The 15,492-nt window shown below is 40.1% G+C and overlaps 1 protein-coding gene across 4 annotated transcripts in view; it reads right to left on the bottom strand.

Annotated features, from left to right (window-relative positions):
- Positions 1-15,492, bottom strand: part of add3a (adducin 3 (gamma) a) — a 252,581-nt gene that overhangs the window by 119,009 nt on the left and 118,080 nt on the right. The window lies entirely within an intron of this gene.

The raw sequence follows: 15,492 nt of genomic DNA, 5'->3' as shown, positions 1-15,492 counted from the left end.
CTCTCCCTTTTTGAATGTTATTGTATCTCAATAGACAATATTTGTTATACCTTTATGAAACTAAAGGTTAAGCTGATTGAATGAAACAAGTTACTTTTTATAATAAAAGGAGTGCAGGCAAAACTATGATGAAGCCGCGAAATCCACTGCTACTGCATATCCTGACAATTGGTCCCTCACCAAATGGAAAAATCTGTGCTTCAAAGCCTTCCTTTCCTTCCTACTGTCAAGAAAAAAACAGGCATTTCCTCCTTGTTATAATTAGGCACTTTCAAAACAGAAAGGCCATCTAGACATATTTTCTCATACTCATTATTCAATGGCAATACTCTACAAACAATATTGCTGAGAAGTATAAATCAATGTTACCGAGCACTCAAAATGCATAGAATCAAGAAAATAATTCAGGACTAAACTGACAACTAAGTTCACACACTGAGATTGCTGCTTAGTAGGCTTTTTCACTGTAAAAAAGACAACCAACAACTATGAGGTCAAACAAATATCCTTGTCTGAGTCACACAACCAGCTATCCTGGCCATTATGCAGAAGTATCCAAGATGCAGAAGTTACATGGTGTAAGAGTACTTTCATAGAAAGAAGCACATGAGAAATAGCACAAACATGGCAATGAGTGAGAAATCGGGTTTGATAATTCACACTTAAAAATTGTGCAATATACTCTCTGTCCTGAAGTTGAAAAGTGCTACGGTCAGTTTCGAGCATTACTCGCAGATAGAAATTTAGCATTGCTGCTGAGCCTGTTTGAACAAAATATTCAGGTTTAAAGGGGACACAAAATACTTGACATTGGAGCATTTCAACTTCCTACACCAATCATTTTAACAACCTCAGTGAACAGGAGGTGCAAAGAAGTAGTGTTACAACATGGGGTAAACCCCTTTGCTAATTAAACCTGGCACACAAAAGCTCACCTCATGCTGTAATCTGTTAAAATTTTGAGAGGCAAAGAACTACCCCAGAGGTCACTATCTAAAGTAAAATTTAGCAATTTTGTTAAATCCAAACAAGAACATTAAAAAACTATTTACAACACCTTTCTCTTAAACCTATCTTTTACCTCCCATTCTACAATACTGGTCTGATTTAAAAAAAACTGATAAAGATTTACAACAAAAAGAAATCACATTTCAAAACCAGTTTGCTTTGTCAATTCATCTTTGTATATTTTCCTCTGTAGACTTTCTAGGTTGGCTTTTCTTTGATCTTCTGGTGAACAATGTTTCCTGTGGAGAGATGCCTTTCAGAGGGCTATTTGGCTAGCAGTCTATACTTGTTGGTATTCGTGGCAGTTTTCCTCCTAACTGCTCAAAATATCTGGTTTTATACCCCAAAACACCGGATCATTTCATTGGTTTGATATCACCCCAAACAGTAAAATTCAAATTCATTTGGATTTTGGTATTTGGGGCATAATTTAAAGTGATTGGCCAATTTGAATTTGTTTTTATTTCACGGCAAAGCAACTCCAACTATTTGTTTCAACCAAATGTTACATTTTTAAATTGTTCAACACACTCTGTGCTTTCAGTCAGTCCTTGCTAGCTTCCTCTCTTGCTTAAAAAAGGTATAGTACACATCTACGCCTTCATAACAGTAGCAAATGAAAAAAAGGTACCAATTCCTATTAAATTCAACACAGTCACTGTTGCTGATGATTCTGCATCCTGGAAAACATCAGGTATGAAAGGTTAATTCACCAAAATAAACTTGTAGCTTTTTCCGTTTGAACAGAGAAGGTTAAAGGAAGTCACAATTCTGACTTAGAAATTTGTTGTTATTCAGTGTCACTAAATCAAAATCTTAATGTTTCACCACAATGGCAATGTGGCTGTTCCTACAGTAAATAGACTGCAACTGTTCAAAACAGCAGCTCACCTTATCAAGGGCAATAAAACCCAAACACTAGCCCAAGTAGTGATGCCTACATTCGTGAATGATTAAAAAAACGGGACGGCACAGTGGCTCCCACTGCTGCCTCTAAGTGCCAGGAACGCGGGTTCAATTCCCACCTCGGGCAACTGACTGTGTGGAGTTTGCACATTCTCCCCGTGTCTGCGTGGGTTTCCTCCGGGTGCTCCAGTTTCCTCCTACGGTCCAAAGATGTGCAGGTTAGGTGAATTGGCCATGCTAAATTGCCCGTAGTGTTAGGTGGATTAGTCAGGGGTAAGTACAAGAGTGTAGATTTCTCTTCGGAAGGTTGACGTGGACTTGTTAGGCTGAAGGGTCTGTTTTCACACTGTAGATAATCTAATCTAAACTCAAATTTAGTAAGAATTTCCAAAACTACAGTGAAAAAATGAAGACACACATCTATACAGAAATTTTCACAACCCCAAGATATCCCAAAACACTTTACAACCATGTTTGAAGCACATCACTGTTGTAGTTTAGGAAAATAGTGTATAACTATGTCCTGCATGCACCATAAACAAATTAACAAAAAAACAGAAGGTTATGAATGGTTTTGAATTGATTTGAATTAGCCTGACTGTCAAATGAGTACAGTGAAGAGTTTATAAGTCGCCACTTACAGCGCCATCTTAGGTACAAGGTACCTAGGTACAGTTCATCAGTTACAAGGTTAGTGTAAAAATGTTGCCAACACAAGGTGCCATCTTAGGTACAGAGTACCTAAGTACAATCCTTCCTGAATCAAGAAATAAAGAGAATAAAAGAAGTTATACATAGTATAATCCTAGGTCAAAAAACCCAGCAAAGTTAAAAAGACAAACATCACTCTCCAAGAGCTCTCCAAAGCAGACCAGCACAGCTGGCATGCTTTGCACCAGGCCACTGTCTCTGCTTCTGTAGCAGCCACACTCTGCCCCAGTGTTTCACCACCCCAACCATGCTCTGCACAATGTTTTTGCCCTGCTCCACCACCGCCACACTCCGCACTGCGCTGCTGCCCCTTCCATTCTCGCACTGGGCTGCTGGCATTTCTGCTCTGGGTTGCCGACTGCCAACCCCACTTCAGAGGCCAGGGGTCAGAGACTGAGAGTCTAAGACAGAAGAGGAGATGAAAACCACAGAAGGAAGGCAAGAGGGAGAAAAAGAAGAAAAAGAATGGGCTGGGCAGAGCAGACGAGCTCTGGCTGCAGTGTCCTACTCTGCTGTTCAGGTTGAGATGAACGTAAAAGATTATTTTGATTTATTAGTGAATTAACAGAATGACAAAAGTTAATTCTAGGAGGAGAAGGTGGAAGAAACTTTTTCATACTGAGGATTATTGATATCGGATGTTTTATCATTACAAGCCATTGAACACAGACTATAAACATAACTCAAAAAGAATATGAATTATTGTTCAAAAAAAGGAACCAGTTATAGAGTACAGCACAGAAATAGACCCTTCGGTCCAACTCATCCATGCCGACCACATATCCTAACCTAATCTAGTCTCATTTGCCAGCTCTTGGCCTACATCCCTTCAAACCCTTCTTATTCATATATCCATTTGAGAGGCCTTTTAAATGTTGTAATTGTACCAGCCTCCACCACTTCCTCTGGCAGTTCATTCCAGACATACACCACCCTTTGCGTAAAACAGTTGTCCCTTAGGTCCTCTTTTATATCTTTCCCCTCTCACCTTAAACTTACGCCCTCTAGTTCTGGACTCCCCCGCCCCAGGGAAATGACCTATGGATGTCTAAAACAAACCATGGTCACACAATGCTAGCCAGTGATGCCAATCATGAAGTGGTCATGCTTTTGAATAAGATATTGAACACTGTCACTTTTATGAATAAATGTGCAGACAACACAATCAATGAAGTGTGACCAGACATAAAACAGGCATGAAACAATTTGAATATGCAAATAAGTGTGGTCCTGTGCACATTTGCAATAGCCTTGACCTGTAAACCAGAGAGAGTCAAACCCCCACAGTACAGTACTGAAAGAACAGAGCACTATCAGAACTGTTTTCATCTGAATGCAATTTTAAACTAATGTTTGCAGGGGATGAAAGCTCTCACGGCACTCTTCAGACAGTATGGGTTGGCAGGGGAATTAAGCTTCAACCAGTATCTTCAGTAAAACAGATCAGTCAGTCAGTCAATGCCATTGCTGTTTGTGGGACCTTGCTGGGTGCAAATTACCACCAAGACTGCATACCAAAATATGACTATGCTTTAAAAACAACTATTTGTCTGTGCAACATGCCTCAATATAAACTCAAATTCATTACATCAAGTGAAACCAAAACTGGTACCAAACTGCAACACGGCGTCTCTTTTGAAATCCTGAGATGTTGAATCGCATTAGAAGTAAGAGAATTAAAGAGGTAGAAACTGGTTTATTACAATATCAATTTATACACATAACATATTCAGTGTGCAGTGTTCCAGCAAATTAGAAAAGTGAGTCAAATTCCCCTGTCAGTGTGACAAGTTTATCATAAGCAACACAAGTTAGAAAATATCACAGCTTGGTTTGTGGTCTTCATTGAGCTAAGTCAGGCACAACCTCATTAAACTCTAAAAGGTTACAGAAGAAAAGCATTGCACGAGGCAGATTGGAAATTAGATAATACCTTCAATCAAACTGCCATAATTGTCTAGATTCATTTGATACATACACTTTATATGTAGCTATCTGCCACCCGCTGCACTTTGCTGAAAAAAATAACAATTTTAACCAGGAGATATTAATCATAGATTCTTTGCTGTAGTGTGCTGTATAAGCAGAATCTGATTCAATCAATCTTGATTGCTGTAAAACACATCTGCCCTCGTCCTTCTGCAAATTCAGACCTAACAATGACTCATTAGTGGCACATTGCAACTCAATAGCTGATAGAGGTGGCAATAAATTATTATAGTCTTGTGGGGTGGCTTACAATCTTAGAAATATTGCAAAAACACAAGTTGCTGTTACTGCTCTTGATGTTATTCAGTAAATGATTTAAACACCAAGAGCTGTTTCTTTAATCAATTGACATTGACTAATTAGATTAAGTAATACGACAGAACATTTTGATTTATTCACTTGTGGGATATAAGTGTTACAGGCTGACCAGCATTTACTCCCATCTCTTGTTACCCATGAGAAGGGGGTGGTGAGCTGCCTTCTTGAACTGCTGCAGTTCATATACTGAAGGTAGACCAACAATGCCTTTAGGGAAAGAATTTCAGCGATAGTGAAGGAACAGAGATGGATTTCCAAGTGAGGATGGAGGGGAACATGCAGGTGATCGCGTTCTCATATATCTGCTGTCCTGGTCCTTCTAGATGGAAATGGTCATGGGTTTCGAAGGTGCTGTCTAAGAATCTTACGCTGCAGAAAGTCTCTCATCTTATAGATGGTACATTTAGGAAAGAGCTACAATGTTCAGGATAAAGGAGGTAGGAAAAAAGGTAAGCATAATGATAAAATATATTGTTTCCCAAATAAGAAAGCAATACAAACATAGAAAATGGAAGCAGAAGCAGGCCAATCAGCCCTTTGAGCTTTCTCCCCACGTCATTGATACCTTTAGTTTTAAGAACTTTAACTTACTCCTTCTTGAAATCATTCAATATTTTGGCCCACATTGATTTTCTGTGGCAGAGAATACCATAGGATCCTGATCTCTATCCTAAATGGATAAGGCTACAGGGATAGGATCTCTGTACCATTAGACTGTGATCCTGATCTGGAGTCCTCAGTCATCACGAACATCGGTCTTGCATTTGCCCCGTCTAGTCCTCTTCGAATTTTCTAGATTTTTAAGGAGTCCCCTCCCCTTTCATCTACAATCTACCAAGTACAACCCTAACTGATCCAGCCTTTTTTCATACATCAGTCCAGTAATCGATCCGGTAAAGTTTCATTGCACTTCCTCCATAGCCAGAACACTGTTCCTCAGATACAAAGACCAAAACAGCAAACGGTACTCCAAGTAGGATCTCACGAAGTAGGATATCCTGAAGAAGGGCTCATGCCCGAAATGTCAATTCTCCTGCTCCTTGGATGCTACCTGACCTGCTGCGCTTTTCCAGCGACACATTTTCAGCTCGGATCTCACAAAGGCCCTGTACATTTGCAGCAAGATTTCTCTGCTCCTGTACGCTTGCTTTGAAGTTAAAAATCACACAACATCCAGTTATAGTCCAACAAGTTTATTTGAAAGTACAAGCTTTCAGAGCACTGCTCCTTCATGTGCAAGCTACCAATGAAGGAACAACACTCTGAAAACTTGTGCTTTCAAATAAACCTGTTGGATTATAATCTGATGTTGTGTGATTTTTACCTTTGTCCACCCCAGTCTAACATCAGCACCTCCACATCTTGTTATGAAGGGCACATGCCATTTGCCTTCCACATCACCTGCTGCATCTGCATGCTTACTTTCAGCAACTGATATATAAGAACACATCATTTGACGATATTTCTTTTGATATTCAAGGTGTTACCGGCACTCAAATCACCCACAATCAACATCCTGGGGGTTACCATTGACCAGAAACTCGAGTGAACTCGCCACATAAACAAAGTGGACACAAGAGCAGGTCAGGTATTAGAAGTCTCATCTCCTACTCCCTAATGTCTGTTCACCATCTACAAGTCTCAAGTCAGGAGTGTGATGGAATACTCCCAAATTGCCTGGATGGGTCCAACACCAACAACACTCAAGAAGCTTAATGCAATCCAAGATAAAGCAGCCTGCTCGACTGGCGCCATATCCACAAGCATCCACTCCCTTCACCTCCAATGTTCAGTAGTGGTATCTACAAGATGAACTGCAGAAATTCACCACAGATCCTTAGGCTGCATCTTCCAAACCTATGACCACTTTTATCTAGAAGGAACAGGGCAGCAGATACAACAGCTACAGAAAGCAATGTCCTCTGGAACACCTTACGTACTGAATATTGTATATATGATTATGAATATTGAGAAGATTTTCATTGAAGGAACCGCTCATGTAAAAGGGGAAGGGATGTTGTGTATTTGGTAAGTAGATTGTCACTTTAAGAATTCAATCACCTAACAACGTTGGCTATTTCATGCAGGAAGCAGTTCAGTCTGATCTTACTGCCTGAAGAGTGAACACCTTAACAAAGCTCTTAAGTGTTGTTAAACACATTACTCTCACTCGAAAGGAGCCAAAGGTCAAAGGAACTAAATATCTGCAGTGAACACTGGGTGCATCAAAATGGCAAATGTCAACAAAAACTGCACATGAATTGACATGTCTAGGGCATAAGGTCTATCTATGAAGTAAAAGATACATTCGCCAGAAATCCCATCCAGTCTGATACATTGAACACGAACCTCAAGCAAGAACGACAATGAATTAAATCTTGGGCATGGTACATTGGCAAGACCAAGCAAACACTTTGACAACTGACGAAAGGATATCACGCAACAATTACCAGATAGGGATGTTCCCTTCCAGTCAGGAAAACTTCAGCAGTCAAGGACACTCGGCCTCAGATCTTCGGGTGACCATCCTCCAAGGCGGACTTCAGGATACACAATAACAGAGTAGCTGAGCAGAGGCTGATAGCCAGTTCAGTGCCCATGAAGATATCCTCAACCAGATCACGTCACACTACAGGTGACCCCACTACACTATACACACACACTCTAGAAAATCCTCTCTCATATACACGCTCTCCTGGAAACACACCCCAACACTTCGCCGGCGTATACTGCATCACACTCGCGCACAGGCAAACAAACACACACTTTTTCTCTCATGGACGCGCACACCCATATTAGTCTATGGGGTGAATTTGCATTTGCAGAAGGGTATATGCAAATACATTCTATTTTGCTCAAAAAGCACACACACACTCTGCAGGCAGTCAATCCATTTAATATTTTATAAATTCCTACTTTGGAAGTAGAACCAGTCTGACTCAAGACTGGGTAGAGAGTCTAACTTCATACCTTTAATGCATTGTCTGAGCTAAGATGTCACCTTAAGTTCTCTCTAAAATGTGACTTGAAAGAAGTTCCGGGAGTTCTTTATTAATGATCCAAAACCTGCAACCCATTCTAAAAATTGAAAGACTTAACAGCAATCCAGGTCTATTCAACATGTCATTTCAGTTGCATGACACTGTAATCTTTTGCTATAAATTCTGTGCCTTATGATCCTGCTCCACAGTTACCTGAAGGAACAATTCTCCAAAAACTAGTACTTCCAAATAAGCTTGTTGGACTATAACCTGGTGTTGTGTGATTTTTAACTTTTTCCACCCCAGTCCAACACCAGCACCTCCACACCATAATTTTAGATTAGATTACTTACACAGTGTGGAAACAGCCCTTCGGCCCAACAAGTCCACACCGAATCTCCTAAGAGAAACCCATCCAGACCAACTGCCCTACACTTACCCCTTCACCAAACACTACGGACAATTTAGCGTGGCCAATTCACCTAACCTGCACATCTTTGGACTGTGGGAGGAAACCGGAGCACCCGGAGGAAACCTACGCAGACACAGGGAGAATGTGCAAACCTCACACAGACAGTTGCCTGAGGCACGAATTGAACCCTGGTCTCTGGCGCTGTGATGCAGCAGTGCTAACCACTGAGCCCCCGTGCAGAGAGTGGTAAGGGTGTGGAATGCCCTACCTGCTAATGTAGTCAACTCAGCCACATTAGGGAGATTTAAACTATTCTTAGATAAGCACTTGGATGATGATGGGATAGTGTAGGGGGATGAGCTGAAAATAGTTCACAGGCCGGCGCAACATCGAGGGCCAAAGGGCCTGTTCTGTGCTGTATTGTTCTATGTTCTAACAGCACTATCCACCTGGGTGGCAACTTTCTGGGATCTATGTACATGGACTCCAAGATCCCTCTGCACATCCACACTACCAAGAATCTTTCCATTGACCCAGTACTCTGCCTTCCTCTTATTCTTCCCAAAGTGAATCACCTCACATTTAGCTGCATTGAACTCCATTTGCCACCTCTCAGCCCAATTCTGCAGTTTATCCAAGTCCCCCTGCAATCTGTAACATTCTTCTACACTGTCCACTACTCCACTGACTTTAGAGTCATCTGCAAATTTACTAATCCATCCACCTTTGACCACCTAAGTCAAACAGCAGTGGTCCCAAACAGATCCTTGTGGCATACCACTAGTAACCGGACTCCAGGCTGAATATTTTCCATGGAGGGATATGGGCCAAGCAGTCAGATGGGATTAGCTTAATTTGGGAATATGGTTGGCATGGACTAGTTGGATCGAAGGGTCTGTTTCCATGCAGTATGACTCTATGTATCTCAACTACATGCTGTGCAAATTGTTTTTTGATGTATCAGGTTCATGTTGCTATTTTGATGCACTGCCAAACAACAGAGAGCAAAGAAAACTGACACAAAGTCCCTGATGTGAACCTTATATACAGCTATTGTTCATAGTTTACTGTCTCAGCAATCCAAATAGATTCACTTCTTGTTGGGAATCGATCATAGTTGTGCAATTCCCAGGTTTAAGAGCACAATGGCTACCCTGTCACAGAACAAAATCTAAATAATTGAAAATGTTTGTTTTTGAAGCAATTAACGGCACTATTAACAGCTTGGTCAATATAGAACTTAAACTTGGAAGGCAAGAAATGGAACTTTCTCAATGCAAGAAAACATAGCAAAAAAAAAAGACACTATTTTATACAGCATGAGAAGAGGGTGCTGATGGTCTGGGCCAGCGCTGGCATGGAGATGCAGTGAGAACAGTGACGTGACAATCTTAACTGTCAGGTCAGGTAGATTCTGAGTGGTTAGGCTGTTGCCATTGGGATACAGCAAGAATTGGCTGTTTCCATGTCCTGTATTTTTGAAAAATGCGCAATGAATGTGTCAATTCCTCTTGGCGATACAAGATAGAATCTTGAGCATTCATATACAGTTTCTAGCACATGCAGATGCATCATATTGCTATGACCTTAAATTGATTCCAATGTAGCACCATCTGAATTATTTAATATAAATGATTTCCAATACCCGAATCTTATTGAATGGTGGTTATATTTTGCTGAAGCTTGCAAGAACAGGCTGGTTGAGCATGATCATTAGCATGTTGCCTGCTGCAAATAGTCAAAAGAACAACTTATGGTCCAAGGTCGTTGAGATGAATGGCCTTTACGCCTGGCAACAAACTGATACTGAAACTCAGTCAAATTATGAATTTGTGCAAAAAGCAAAATGTCTTATTTCCTTGAAAGCAGCATATTGCGCATGGAGAAAGCCACTCATTGATTCACTACACAGCAGCAGTGAGAGACAGTTATTTCACGTATTTTTCAAGTTTTTGAGACATATTCCCCTTCCAGGGTAATTTAAGGTAGACTGGACAACGCACAAAGCCAGAAGTATGGACATAGGCACTTACTTTGAGTTTTTGCAATGTATATAGTACTTTTGATGTGCCCTCTCAGCGTCAAGCTTACAAAATAAGCAATGGTTAGGGCTCTGCCTCATAATGCCGCTAATTAAGATTGCTGTTACGGCTCATGAAAGTGTAGGAATCCCAATGTGTAAAGTGATCAGTGAAAGCAGGCTCTCAGCAGTTAAGAACCGCCATAGACATTATCGAGAATCGGGAACTCATTTGATTGCTCCATTTCAATGGTAAACTTCAGGACAGGATGGAGATTAAGATGTGTAAGAAGGTTCTTTGATGCAAAGACGTGATTCACTCACTTAAACTGTTTTGTCCAATAATTTGCCTTCGAATTTGAAGAACAGTGTGAAAATCTATCTAATCGAGGTTCCTACTACATTGACACTTTAAGTGTGCCAATAACAAATAGCAAATTAAATAACACAGAAATAAACATTGTTACGACAGGGTAAAAATAATTTTAAACCAGCAACACAGGTAACAGTGACCGTAAGGTAAATGTGTGAAAATTCAAGAGGCCAAGAACTAAAGTAAAAAGTAACAACTTTATGAATTAAAGTATAACAGAAAATAGCTAACTAACAACTATTTACAATTCCTATCTTTTACTTTCCCTTCTATAATATTAGTGCAATAAAACCCCTGATTAAGGTTTATAAAAATTCAAATTTCAAAACTAGGCGACTGTCGAATCTTCCCTTTTTATCTTCCTCTGTAGATTTTATTCTAAGGATTTCTCTTCCACAGGTGATTGAGAGATAAATGTACCTTTAAGAGAGCTAATTTTCCGATCAGTCTGCAGATGTTGGTGGCTTGGCAGTTCTCTCTTAACAGTTCACGTTTTCCCGGTCTTACACCCCCAAAGTATCAGATTGTGTCATTGGTTTTTAATATTGTCAATATACTAAATTCATGATTGGAGATGCTGGAGTTGGACTGGGGTGTACAAAGTTAAAAATCACACAACACCAAGTTACAACCCAACAGGCTTAATTGAAAGCACTAGCTTTTGAAGGACTGCTCCTTCATCAGGTGATTGTGTCTTACAATCTTACACTCCACAGCCACCTGATGAAGGAGCAGCACTCCGAAAGCTAGTGCTTCCAATTAAACCTGTTGGACTATAACCTGGTGTTGTGTGATTTTTAACTTTATACTAAATTCAAACTTGATTGGAGTTTGATTTTTTTTCAGGGTATACTTTAAACTGATTGGCCTAATTTGAATTTATTTTTATCTCCAGGCAACCAGCTACACTAGCTGCTGGACCAAAAGGTTACATTGTATCTTGCTCAGAACACTTGATGCTGGTAGTAATTCTGCTAGCTTTTAACTTTCTTAAAGGTACAGTATACTTCTACCTTCATAACAACATTGACAACTTGAAATTACCAATGACCTTTCATGCAGGGATGCTGAGATCCATGTGTAAACCACAGGAAAAAGCAAGTGGAGGCAATAGCCTAGTGGTATTATCACTAGATTAATTATCCTTCGGCAGCCTCCCCTATAAAAAAGACTTAAGGGGCAATGTTTTCACGCAGAGGGTGGTGTGTGTATGGAATGAGCTGCCAGAGGAAGTGGTGAAGGCTGGTACAATTGCAACATTTAAAAGGCATCTGGGATGGGTATATGAATAGGAAGAGTTTGGAGGGATATGGGCTGGGTGCTGACAGGTGGGACTAGATTGGGTTGGAATATCTGGTTGGCATGGATGAGTTGGACCGAAGGGTCTGTTTCTGTGCTGTACATCTCTATGACTCTATCCAGAAGCTCAACTCAATGATTTGACGACTCGAGTTCAAATCCCAACGTGGCAGATAGTGGAATTTGAATTCAATAAAGAATTAAGAGTCTACTGATGACCAAGAAATTGACCAGTTGATTGTTGAAAAAAAACTCTTCTGGCTCACTAATGTCCTTCCACAGAAGGAAATCGGTCATCCTCAACTGGTCTGGCCTACATAGGACTCATGACCAACAGCAATCTGGTTGACTCTTAATTGCCCTCTGAAATGGCCTAATTAGGCAGGCAATCAGTTCAGAGGCAACTCGCCTTTGCCAGTTAGCAATACCCACATTACACTAGCAAATAAAAAAGCCTACATAACAAATCAGAAATAATGTCATCATTAATTTCCAAAAGAATGTTGTGAAACTTGAAAGGGTTCAGAAAAGATTTACAAGGATTTTGCCAGGGTTGGAGGATGTGAGCTGTAGGGAGAGGCTGAACAGGCTGGGCCTGTTTTCCTGGGAGCGTCGGAGGTTGAGGGATGGCCTTATAGAGGTTTACAAAATCATGAGGGGCATGAATAGGATAAATAGACAAAGTCTTTTCCCTGGGGTTGGGGAGTCTAGAACTAGAGGGCATAGGTTTAGGGTGAGAAGGGAAAGATATAAAAAAAGAGACCTAAGGGGCAACTTTTTCACACAGAGGGTGGTACGTGTATGGAATGAGCTGCCAGAGGATGTGGTAGAGGCTGATACAATTGCAACATTTAAGAGGCATTTGGATAGGAATATGATTAGGAAGGGTTTGGAGGGATAAGGGCTGGGTGCTGCCAGTTGGGACTAGATTGGGTCGGGATATCTGGTCGGCATGGACAGGTTGGACCGAAGGGTCTGTTTCCATGCTGTATATCTCTATGACTCTATAACAGGAAGTGGTGGGGATGCAGTTCCAGTTCCAGTTAAAAGAAATTTGGACAATTTGGGTAAATTTGAATAGGAAAGGTTTGCAAGGATTTGGGCCTAACACAGGGAGGTGGGCCTAGGTTGGTTGGGAGCATGGCGAGGACTATTTGGATTGAAGGTCTCTATGCCAAAAATTAACTTCATATTAGGAAGAATCAGGACCAGATTTATAGGAAAACCACTCTGCTCTTGAGCTTGTAGATTTGTCACAAGCTGCATGCTCAACTTTGCAGCCAAGTTTCTGAGCAGGGTAACAAAAGTCATGGCAGGGGAAAAGGCTAATGTCAATGAAGAATGAGTAGTGTGGAACAATGAATTGGGAGCTAACACAGCAACTTGCACATAATTATCTTTAACATGGTAAAGCACAAGATGCTTCACATTTCTAAGGAGTGCCACAGCGACCCAATTTCTTCATTCTGAAATTGCAAGTAACATTTAACAGACATGATTCAGTTATTTAAGTAACTTTCAAACCATTTTATCCAACATTTGTTCTGGATTTTCACACTTTCTTTGCTTTAAATACTACTATCCATTAATGGACTCTTCCTGTAATGGAACCAGTAAGAAACAAATAGCTTGCACAAAATATTTAGTCCTTTTATTTATTATGTAAATATTGACAACTTGTTCAGCAAAAGTTTCCACTGTTGTCATCAGGTTGCATATGTGTATGACATATAACTTACCACTACTTTTAAGTGGTTCTCTTACAGAAAATAAAAGTGGTTTATCTACCTTGAGTTTAGCCTGAGCTGTGTCTGATGACAGACCTCCATATGGGTTCATACACCTTTGTGTTCCAGACTTTGGCAAGCCTCAATTTACTCTATCCATTTTTGTTGCAGCAGGTTCTTTTGGGTTTACATTTATATACAGCAGATTATATTTAAGGACTTTGTAGCAAATTATTGCTTTTACAGGGTAACTACAATTTCCTTAAATTGTATACAAAAAAAATGCTGGAAAAGCTCAGCAGGTCTGGCAGCATTTTCAGAGAGAAATTATAGAGTTACTGTTTCAGGTCCAATGATCCTTCCTCAGATTTGACGAACTTCCTTAAGTTGTGTGCTTTCCAAGTCTTTACAAAAGAACCTGCAGATATCATCTATAAAATGGGCTTTCCTTTATACTGACCAATTTTACACTTTTCTAGGATAAACAGCTAATGACTGATTATGGCTCACCACCAAAAGATTAGCATTTAAACATTTTCTCGCAGTATAATCTTGAGGGGTCAAAAGTAATTTCCACTCTTGCAAACTGACCAATTGTCTTCTTCAATAGCATACCCGAATTCCATAAGCATTAACTCAGGGTCCCGTGTTTTTAAAAAGACAAGTGATATGCATTTAAGAGTTAAAACATTTGTTAATTTTCTTACCCTGCACAGTACAATAGCCTAGATTGAGTATGTAAAAATACATTGCAATAATCACACCTGCCTTTGAAGCCTTGCATTAACATAACAATCCAGTGAGGTTAAATACTGATTATAATCCAAGACTTTTTTTTAATGTCCTGACAAGTTTCTAGTAATCAGCTGCAAATAAAAAAATAATGATTTTTCAAAAAGCAAATGTCTCAAACACAAACCCGATTACGCGTGTCCCTTAAATACTGTTCACTGAACTTCAAACATTCCCATGATAGAATAACTAACCATACAAACCAAGGTACTTCACAGGAATGTTACGCCAAAAAATATGATGCCAAGCCAGAAAAGAGGCATGAAAAGTCAGATGACCAAAAGCTCAAGGTCTAGACAAATGAAGGCACAGCTACCAATACCAAAGCAGTTAAAACAGGAGAATGATCAAAAGGCCAACTTAAATGAGTGTAGATGTCTGGCAGGAATTTGGAGTTATTGGTAATTGCAAAACTATGGTGGAGCAAAGTGATACAAGGAGTTGAAAGGAAAGATGTTAGTTATCTGACAGCAATCTAGATCAACAAGCTTATTGCTGAACATGGATTTAGTACAAGGAGTTTAAGGCATGGGCAGTTGAGTTTTGAATTGTTAAAAAATTCATTCATAGGATGCGGGTGTTACTGGCTAGGCCAGTATTTATTGCTCATCCCTAACTGCTCGGGCAGCAGTTAAGAGTCAACCACATTGTTGTAGGCCAGATCATGACTTCAATTATATGAAGGTTATAATGTATAGATCAGCTAGGATTGCTTTGGAATTGTCAAGTGTAGAGGTAAGAAAGGCATATTGAGGGCTTTAGCACATGAAATGAGATGGGGTGAGGTTATAGATGTATAAGTAAATGGCCTTTAGAACACTGTTCATTTTGGGATAAAAAGTGAAACCAACATTACAAACAGCCTTGTTTAATCTCAGACATTTGGCAAGTCAAGCAGTGAGGTTGGTATCCAGAGAACAATACTTGAAGCAGGCACTGAAAACAATGGCCTCAAT

The sequence above is a fragment of the Hemiscyllium ocellatum genome, chromosome 22 (assembly GCF_020745735.1).
Source record: "Hemiscyllium ocellatum isolate sHemOce1 chromosome 22, sHemOce1.pat.X.cur, whole genome shotgun sequence".
In the NCBI taxonomy this organism is placed as follows: domain Eukaryota; kingdom Metazoa; phylum Chordata; class Chondrichthyes; order Orectolobiformes; family Hemiscylliidae; genus Hemiscyllium; species Hemiscyllium ocellatum.
The sequence above is the reverse complement of the archived record's forward strand: the minus strand, read 5'-3'. Positions and strand labels throughout refer to the sequence as shown.